This window comes from Marmota flaviventris, chromosome 2, assembly GCF_047511675.1.
Source record: "Marmota flaviventris isolate mMarFla1 chromosome 2, mMarFla1.hap1, whole genome shotgun sequence".
In the NCBI taxonomy this organism is placed as follows: domain Eukaryota; kingdom Metazoa; phylum Chordata; class Mammalia; order Rodentia; family Sciuridae; genus Marmota; species Marmota flaviventris.
The window spans coordinates 32,438,375-32,449,047 of record NC_092499.1 but is presented as its reverse complement, the minus strand read 5'-3'; the positions used below and the strand labels follow the sequence as shown (position 1 = coordinate 32,449,047).

General features: G+C 37.0%; 2 pseudogenes; both read right to left on the bottom strand.

Annotated features, from left to right (window-relative positions):
* Positions 1 to 4,913: 4,913 nt before the first annotated feature.
* On the bottom strand, positions 4,914 to 5,030 carry LOC139704818 (U4 spliceosomal RNA; annotated as a pseudogene).
* Positions 5,031 to 8,048: 3,018 nt separating this feature from the next.
* LOC114080785 (mitochondrial nicotinamide adenine dinucleotide transporter SLC25A51-like) lies at positions 8,049 to 10,494 on the bottom strand (annotated as a pseudogene).
* Positions 10,495 to 10,673: the final 179 nt, after the last annotated feature.

The window sequence follows — 10,673 nt, the reverse complement described above, 5'->3', positions numbered from 1 at the left end:
ACCTGGATGGAATATTTTAAAAATATAATTAATATTTCAGCTTAAAAGGAGAACATACAAACAAGTAGCCACCATCTCCTTATTTTTATTTTTTTGGCTTCTGGTGCCAAAATTGTGATTCTTCAGTAATTGTTCTAAGATCATGATTCAGAAATTTTTCTATCTGGGATATGACAAGAAATTTGACCAGTGAGATATAGGAGTAGTAATCCCCTAGTTTTCACAGAGCCTAATTGAGAATGGCCTGAAATCTTAATATTGGCCTACACACCAGGTCACTATTAAATCTAACGAATTTTTCCATATGGCCCATTCTTATATTTTGTCTCCGCTAGAAGTGAGGCAACTTGTCAGCTTCCATAATATTCCTAAATCATGACCATTTCTAGTGCATACCTAGTGTCTACATAAGTGTTAGCAGCTTTTCCTTTAGCAAGAGAGCATGCTCAACTAGGGCAAACATTTCCATCTGCTGGGCAAAAAAATTGAAAGTTAAGGGGTTGCTTCCTTAATTTCAAAGGGACTAATATTAATGACCTGCATAATATTTACCAGTATTGCCTTTTAAGTATGAGGCATCCGTGAACCAGGACATCTCAGCATTGTTCAAGGAAGTGTCCTGTAAAAACTTTGAAGAGTCAAATGGAGTGGTTAATAGGATTTCATGTTAGTTGAGAAAACTAAAGTAAGATGTTAAGTATGAAGACACTTTCAAAGAGATTCCACAGCAATAGGAACAAAAATGGCCATCAGAGCTCCAGAGATGATTTCTTTGGTGGATTTGACCAATAGTGCTATAGCAGGGACAGCCCACAGACAAGGGGAGGAACCATGGGCATCTGACCTCAGTTTCTGATTCTTGTACCCCATGGATCAGTAATGATTGACATGCCTAGCATGTGTAAAGTCTTGGTTGTATTCCTGCCACTGAGGGGAAAAATTGCAGGGCATTTCTTTCCTTTTCATACACAAAACAGAAGAAAGACAGTTGAGGGGCTGGGGCTGTGGATCAGAGGTAAAGTGCTCACCTAGCATGTTGAGGCACTGGGTTCCATCCTCAGCACTATATAAATATAAAATAAAGATATTGTATCCACCTATAATTTAAAAATAAATATTAAAAAAAAGAAGAAGGAGAGTTGATAGTTAGCCAAGCCATGTCTTCAAGGTCTCTCCAAACAAAGAGATCGGGTTTAGTGGTTTTAAGTAAAGCATATAAGGGTTGGGCCAGAAGTTTGGGATACTGTTGCAGCCATAACTGGCAAATCCAAGAAACCATGGAGTGACAGTGAACTTGAAGTTAAGAAATTGTAAGATGCCTTGTATCAGTTCTGAATCTAATTTGTAATCTACTTCCTGAAATTAGGTGACTTAAATATTTTACTTGAATTTTTACCAGTTGCAATATTTCTTATGAATCCTATGACCTGTAGCATCTTAGAGTTTTAACAAGTGTAGACTATCTTTCTTGCACACTGATTGTGAGGGAGGTGCACAAGAAGAGTCATACACAGGTGGCTGTAAGGTACATCACTGAGGGAAAAATAGTCATCCTTTAGGATTTGAGAAGTGAGGGACTTTCACTGAAACCTCAGGCCTTTACTTTCCCAATATATTGCTGGCTGGCCCAAGAGAAGGCTAAAAGGTATTAGATGGCTTACATACTGGTTTGCTGCTGTTCATGATCAAGGTCAGCAAGGTATGTGGGTTTGGGGCAACTGTGTAGTGAGGTATAACAATATTACAAGAACTGGTACATAGGATAATAATGAGATTTTGTCTTTTATTCTTTTATAATAGTTTAATGTCCAAAAGAGCTTCTTTGTTTAAAGAGTACTGGTTAATTCTAGGTCAAGTTTTCAATGGGTTGATCTGAATCTTAATAGTGAGTACACTAAGGAGCCTATTTGACCTACTGACAATATCATTCATTAATATATGTTCTAACAAAAAAGAGCAGGTTAGTTTTTGTTTACCATAGAAACAAAGAGTGGCTTAGCAAATGAGAGAAGTAGGAGAACTCAGAAGACCTGGAATTGGTCTTAGTTTATCTGGTTTGCCAAATTCTAAAATTATCTACCCTTTTCAGAGGAAAAATAAATTCCTGCATGTTTTTTTTTTCAAAATGTGTGTCAAGAATGCGAACTGGAACACAGCTATTAAGGAAAAGGGAGAAGACCAAGATGTAAAGAGATAAAGACATGAAAACATTTTGGGGATTGTTAGAGAATGCACAATTTGGATTGTCTTATTGCTCCAGTGAAGGGGTTTTTAAAGCCAGTGAGGTTAAATGCTCAGAGGGTTGTCCTAGTATCTATAAGGATAATCAGAACTTCATTCCCAATATGAAGAGACTTCTCCCCATCCCCAAGGTATTAAGGGCAAAGACTGAGAAAAGTCCTTGTCTTCCTCAGAGACCTGTCACTGGATGGTTATGAAAGGAGGTCTTTTTTTGTTGCTGTTGTTTTGCCTTGTAGCAATCTCTTTTCCAGGATTTCTGCAATAATAGTATAAGCCAGGAGGACTTCATCTAGAATTTTGTTTGGGGACTTGTATCTGAGAGACTTTTAGCAATTTTCTTTTTATTGGAATCCTCTAAAATAGAAGCTAACTGATTAGCCAAATTTGCAAGATCTGGAGTGGGCATAGTTTCCTATTCCATGTGGGTTCTTTTACAAAGGTGGGAGAGCTTTGAAGTTGGCCACTCACAAACACAGAAGGGAAGTGTACTCAAGTAGAGTCGACAGTCACAGGAAGGTCAGAGTTTTCCTTAAAAATGAATTAAAGTCAGTTGTAGTAATTGTAAACAGATTCTTTAGGTTCCCCAGTACAAGCCTAAATTTTATTCCAGTCTAAAACCTTAGGAAATGCTCAAGGATAGCTTTGAGGAGATTTTTGGACAACTTTCACATCTGATCTCAATGTTGGGACATTATCTACCTCAGAAGGAGTCTAGAGAGCTTCATCCATCCATTGTTGGGCCTGGCCTTTCTGATGTCATGTGAACCAAATGTTATAGACCAGAAAAACCTGACTGATAGGCCTGAATTTCTGTGTTAAATTCTGAGCAAATTGATGAGGTCTTCAGTGACATTTGGAATTCCTGGGAATGATTCTAAGATAAGCCTTAGTCCAAGAAACTTGGAAGCTTAGAGTTTATCTGGGTTCATCAGTGGGCTTTATATTAAAGGGACAGGTTTTAATGGAATAAATTTAGGGAGTGGTGGAGGCTGAGGAGTCTGGAAAGAAAGGGAGCTCTGCAGGAGAAAACTAAAGAGGAGGAGGAAGAGGGGCTTTCAGAGGAGGAGGAGAAGGCTCAGGAGCACAAGGTCTCTTAGTTGCTAAAGTTTTTTATCCTCTTAATATTTTCATTGCCTCAGTTTTGAGACTGTTGTCTGTAGTGAAGCAAATTATGTGGACTTTTTGTTTTGTTTTATTTTCTACTTTTATGGTTATGTTTTTATTGACATATAGTAATTATATATACTCATGGGTGCTGTGTGATATTTTGACACCTATGTACACTGCGCAATGTTCAAATCTGGGTAATTAGTATATTGAACACCTCAAACATTTATCATTTCTTTGTGTTGGAAACATTCATAATCCTACATTCTAGGTATTTTGAAATATACAGTAAATTTTTGTTAATTATACTCAACCTATTGTGTTATACAGCACGAGGAAAGCAGAAAATAAAACAAACCAAAAAGTCCCATAATTCTCCTATGTAGCTGAATTTTTGAATAACTTAATGAACACTTCTCTAATCTCTACTCATTTATAGCCTTTTGAAACTATTATTCTGTATTTAACTTCTAAGAAATTAGCTTTTTTTTTTGGTTCCATTTATGAGTGAGATCATATGGTATTTTTCTTTCTGTGCCTGGCTTATTTCACTTAGCAAAATGTCCTTCAGGTTGTCCATGTTGCTGCAAAAGACAGGATTTCATTTTTTTCTTATGAATAAATAATATTCTACTGTGCATATATGTGTATGTATGTATATATATCTGCACAATGAAATATTATTTATTCATAAGAAAAAAATGAACTCCTGCCTCTCTCTCTCTCTCTCTCTCTCTCTCTATATATATATATATATATACACACACACACACACACACATACACACACACACAACATTTTCTATATTAAATCAATCATCAGTGAATACCCCAGTCAAATCATTCATTGATGGATACCTAGATTTATTCCACATCTTGGCTATTATGAATATTGCTATAGTGCTGCAATAAACATGGGTGTGCTGATGTTTCAGTGATATACAAACTTCCTTTTCACTGAATATATAATGAGTAGTAGGATTGTTGGATCATATGATAGTCTTATTTTTAGTTTTTTAAGAAACTTCATACCATTTTCCATATGGTTGTACAAATTTACATTCCCACCAACAATATATGAAAAAAGGTTTCTCTTTCTCCACATTCTCACCAGACTTTTTTTTGTCTTTTCTTTTTCTTTCTTAGTTTTTAAAAAATATTTATTTATTTTTGGTACATGGGATTGACTCCACGGGTGCTTTACCACTGAGCCCCATCCCTAGGCCTTTTTATTTTTTATTTTGAGACAGGGTCTCACTAAGTTGCTGAGGCTGGTCTCAAGCTTGAAATCCTTCTGCCTCAGCCTCTTGAGTCATGGGATTATAGGAGAGCATCAATGTGCTTGGCTTCAATGATAGCATCCTTACTAAAGTGAGATATAAAAAGAAGATGTGAAAAAAAAAAAAAAAAATATATATATATATATATATATATATATATATATATATTGTACTATAGACTGAACCCAGGACCTAGAGCATGTTGGGTAAGTGCTCTACCACTAAGCTACATCCCCAGCCCTTCATTGTTTATTTATTTATTTATTTATTAACTGATTTTATTCAGTCTCCTTAGAGACTATATAGCAAATCATTATGGTGAGATATTGGGAAAAGTTTTCAATTAGCAGTAGTTGTGCCTCAGATAAACATCATTTATATGATACTGCCACTGTGCAAAGTTCCAGCCCTTTAAGTCTTTTATTTTTAAAATATTTTTAGCTATAGATGAACACAATATCTTTATTTATTTATTTATTTTTTGTGGTGCTGAGAATTGAACCCAGTGCCTCACACATGCTAGCTAGGCAAACGCTCTACCATTGACCCCATAACCTCAGCCCCCAAGGTTTTTTTTCGAGACAGAGTCTCTCTAAGTTGCCCAGGCTGATCTTCTGTGTACAATCCTCTTGCTTCAGCTTCCTGAGGAGCTGGAATTACAGGTGTGGTGATTAGTGATAGCCAGTTTGATTTCTATTTCCCTAATGACTAGTGATATTGAAAAAAAAATTTCATATACTCTTTGGCACTTTGTGTGTCTTCTTTTGAGATATGTCTATTCAGATAATTTGCCTTTATTTTTGGTACCAAAGATTGAACTCAGGGGTGCTTAACCATTGAGTCACATCCCCCAACTCACTCTCTCTCTCTCTCTCTCTCTCTCTCTCTCTCTCTCTCTCTCTATATATATATATATATATATATATATATATATACTTTTTTTTAGACACAGGGTCTTGCTGAGTTGCTTAGGGCCTAGTTAAGTTGCTAAGGCTGGCTTTGAACTCATGATCCTCCTGCCTCAGCCTCCTGAGTTGCTGGAATTAAATTACAGGCGTGTGGCACTGAACCCAGCTCATTTGCCATTTTAAATTTCTGTTTAAATATATATATATATTTAGTTTTTGATAGACCTTTATATTTTATTTAGTTTACACAGTGCTGAAAATTGAACTCATCCCTCACACATGCCAGGCATGTGCACTACTGCTGAGCCCCAGCCCCAGCCACCATTTGCCATTTTTAATCAAATTATTTTGTTTTATTTTTGGCTGTTGAGTTATTTGAATTCCTTATATGTTATTCTGGATATTAATCATTCATATATATATATTAATCATTCATATATATATTAATCATTCATATATATATATATTCTCTCTCTCCAGAGTGATATTTTACAAATATTTCCTTTCATTTTGAACTTTTTATCTTCACTGTTGATTGTTTTTTCTTCAGAAGCTTTTTAATTGATTAATAGTCTGTTTTGCTTATTTTCGCTTCTGTTGCCTGTGTTTTGGGGACCTTATCCAAATAAATCTTTGCCTATACCAATGTCCCAAAGTGTTTCTTCTATGTTTTATTCTATGAGCTTTATAATTTTGGGTCTTTTTAATTAAGACCAGATAAGCCAAGATGGTTGCCTAACAATTTGTTTATATATAATTCATTTTGAGTTAATTTTTGTGTAAGGTAAGAGATACGGGTTTCCTTTCAGTTTTCTGTGTATGGTGATCCAGTTTTCTTTTTTTTTTTTATTGGTTCTTTTTGGTTATACATAACAGTAGAATCCATTATGATATAAACATACAAGCATGGAATATATCTTATTTTAATTAGGACCTCATTCTTGTGGGGGTGATCTAGTTTTCTAAGCACCATTTGCTGAAGAGATTATCTTTCTTTAATGTATGTTCTTGTTACCTTTACCAAAAAAACAGTTTGCTGTTAATACATGGACTCATTTCTGGGTTTAGTTCCATTCATCTCTGTATTGTTTATATACCTTTTGCTAGTACCTTTGCTGTTTTGGTTATGATAGCTTTCCTTCATATTGTGAAGTCCGGGATGTTAATGCCTTCAGCTTTGTTCTTTTTGCTCAGGATTGTTTTGGTTATTCAGGATCTCTTGGGATTCCAGATGGGTTTTATTTTATTTTTTTTATTTCTGTGAGGAATTTCATCGAAATTTTGACAGGAACGCTTTGTAACAGTTTATGGCAGTCATATATTCCTAAGGTGTTTTATTCTTTCTATACCTGTGAAGTGCAAACAGATAGATTAGTCTGGTTTATGTGCTTGGGCAAGTCTGCTGTACAGGATACTCTACTAACAAGATTGTACAGTGGCCTATATATTGCTTTGTAGAGTTGAGTTTTTCATTATTGGTGCCTATTAAACATTTTTCAATCTCCATAGGTTAGCAACAAGTAACCTCTTCCTGGACTGGGCAACAGAAGTTACACATCATGCCAATCAGACTGATTCTTGAATCTGCTCAGGACTCACTGTGACCACAGCACATGCATTCCCCCTGAGTAGTCCAACCTACAGATGAGACAGAATGGACTTGACTGAAATGGAACTGGAGTAAAGACACCTTCATGTCTCAACCCAAGTGTCTAAAAAATTAGTGCTATGGATGTCCTTTTGATTGATCCATTCTTTAGATGGTTAATGTCCCTTCCTTTAACATGATGCAATATTTTCCATGCTTGCTGATAGGTTCTTGCTCTTTGTACTGCTGTTGTGGAATATAAATGCAAGGTGCCTCTGGAGCCTGTTCTGATGACTTTGTGGAAGATATGGGAAGGCATAAGAATGTTAGAGTCATTAAAGGGTCTTTGAGCCACTGAAGGTGTGGAGTGTTGTGGGTTTAACGCAGGTTAGTACCTAGGAAGTCTTTTGTCCCTGGCAGTGAGTTAAGAACCATTTTAAAAAATGTTATAGAGGGTAAGGGGGAAAGAATCCGGCCAATTCTCGAATGTCTGATCTTTAGCTGAATGAAATTAGCTGAATTAAAGCAGAATGAACTTGGTTATGAAGTAAAGGAATCCATCTATAAAGTAGGAACACTATCTGTCCTGTATATATTCCGACTGCTTGTAGGCATGGTGTGGCCCCTATACTGTCCTGGCCTGCCACCACCGAGGAGTACCCAAGTAATAAAATGTCCAAACCCACTCTGTTGAGTCCAAATTCTTTCTCTTGGATCAGCAAACAGTACACTGAGTCTTTGCATCCTTATCGTTGGAGAGGTTCCTTGATGGGTACTACACTTGATTTCCGTGGGTCACCTCTTTTTCCAGGGTGATTTTCCTTTGGATTTGACTTCTCTGACATCAGTTTATGCTAACCTAAAAAAAAAAGAAAGAAAGAAAAGAAAAGAAAGGAAGGAAGGAAGAAAGAAGAAACATAGGACCTCTGGAACAAAATATTTTATTTACTATTAGTAAAGATTTTCAACTTGGGGTATACAGACTAAGAAAATCCTAGGCACACACAAGTAATTGGAACAAAGGGGGAGTTTTTAAAGACAAAGAAATCAGGTAAACAGCTTCAAAACTTAGGTAATTGGTCTCAGGAATTCATTGCTGAAGTTGGCATTATTGTTTTGGCAGAAATAGCCATTGCTAGGCATCAGTCTTGGCTTATCTGAAATACTATGGCTAGAGGAAATTCCTGAGATAAGCTGGTTACAAAGTATCAAGGTAATTTAGAAATGCACTCAAGAGAGCTTTATGGGTATTCCCAACTCCTTTGGGTTAGAACTTTGACATAAATTACTCCATTTTGTATTATTAACTTCCATTAGCCAGGTGGAAGAGATGAATAGAGCAAGGGATGGAGATCTAGAAGTTCCATGCCTTCTTAGGATGTGCCTCCCTCCCAGTACCTAGCCACTTGGGAGCTGTTCAAATTGCATTGTCTGTGAGTTTTTATGGAGATTGTTTTCCTTGCCTGCCAACCATTATTGGAGGTCAATAGTTGAAGCTGAAAGTTCTACTCCATAATCACTTGTTCTTTCTGGTCACCAGCCCCATCTAGAGGCTATCTAGGGAACTTAATCTAAGTCACATCATTAGCAAAAACTCAGATGATGAGAAGGGGCTCATTATTAATAACAAAATATTCCTAATTCAGAAATTCCAAAAGGTTTTTTAAATGAGGTTTGCTATGAAGGACATTACAAAGGATACATATTAAAAGCTTCATAAGGTAGGGTATAGGGAAAGAGGCACAGAGCTTCCTTCCATGCCCTCCCCAGGCCTCCAGGAACCTGTACAGGTCCAGCAATCTGGGAGTTCCCAAACCTTGTCCTTTTGAGCTTTTATGGAGACCCCATCACATATTTAATGCTAATAGACTGGATGGGGAAACCCAGCAAGTCCTGTCTACTCAGTTTGCTCCCAGTTTCCCTTCCTTCCTCCTGGACATGTAACAGGACCTTTCCCAAAGGGGGGGTCTTATAATATACTATCAGACAAAGTAGATTTCATGAGTTCTGTGACAGAAATCAGGACAAACACAAAATATATTTCATTTTGCTCCACAGTTACCAACTCCCATGACAACATGGTTGGTGCCAAGGGCAGAATTCTCTGTCCTCACTCTTTTTTTTTGGACTGGGGATTAACCCCAGGGGTGCTTTACCACTGACCTACATCCCTAATCCTTTTTAATTTTTGAAACGGGGTCTTACTAAGATGTTGAGGCTGGTCTTAAACTTAGCAATTCTCCTGCTTCAACTTCCTAAGTTACTGGGATTATAGATGTGTGCCACTGTGCCTGGCTGTCCTTACTCATATATGGACAAACTGTTAGAGGAAAACCTTGCCCTCCATCTACCAACATTCTATGGTCAAGGACCTATGAATCAACAGTAGATAGATCAATAGGAGGAAAGGAAACTGGTTCTGTTCATAACTTGTGGGAGGGCTAGGATGAAGGGTTGTTAGATTATTTTTTTCTTCTTCCTTCTTCTCCTCCTTCCCCTCCTCCTTACCCTCTACCCCTTCTTCTTCTTTTTAAGTTTCCTACTGAAACCTTTTATTGTTTTGTTCTTGTTGCTGAAGCTTAAAGAAAGTAGCTTTGCCCAAAATTCCTGAGACATGGACTTAATGACACCAACTTGAATTTGAGTCAATTAGGAACAAGACCAAACTGCATTTCTAGGTCTGTTTAGTTGATAAATGGAACTTCACCAATGACTTTTTTCATATAACCTTCAACAAGAACTCGTAAGTGGCATTGATTATGCGCCAAGAGATAAGGGACCCATGGTCATTCAGGTGAACACCTCTGAAAAGATTTGTCTGTCTCCTGTCCTATTCTACTCTGATTTGTTTTTAAAACCTTGAGGAAAGGTTGAAATTTTTCACCAATCTGAGATTGTATAAGAATTTTTACAACATTAATTGAGGGGAAAAAATATCCCCAAACCAAGAATCCCACCATGGCACCCAACAGACCTCCACAGATAAGGTCATTGACTAAAAGAGCATCATGAATCACTGTAGTAGGGAGATGCTCCTTAATGGAACTTTGAAGTCCAAAGAAAAGGACTTTGCTGAATCCATTATGGAAATGAATAGGCACCAAACTTCAATAATACTCTCCAATTCCATGGCATTTCAGTGACTGGAAAGCCTGATAAGTGTTTGTGAATTTGTCATGATGCTTGTGATCTTGAAGCAATGTCTGAACTCTGCAATGGAGTGAAATGGCTTCTGTTGTCCCTGCAAGTACTGTTGCCACACCACCAAGCCCCTCCACAGGTTTCAAACACTGGGGCACTGACGTGCTTTTAGAGAGAGGAAGTGCTCTCTGGGAAAGCAAATGGACTTTTAGAGAGTATAAATGAAAGGTTCAGGTAAGGTTTATTTGTACAATTGTCTTGGAATACCTCCATGCCTGGAGATACCCATGGAGAGAAGTTAATGCTGGCTGTATTTTCAGGAAGCTATGCATTAATCAGATAAGGGGAGTTCAAATAAAATTTCTTTCTGTATCTTCTGTTATTTAAATATTTTCAATTTATTCTCCCC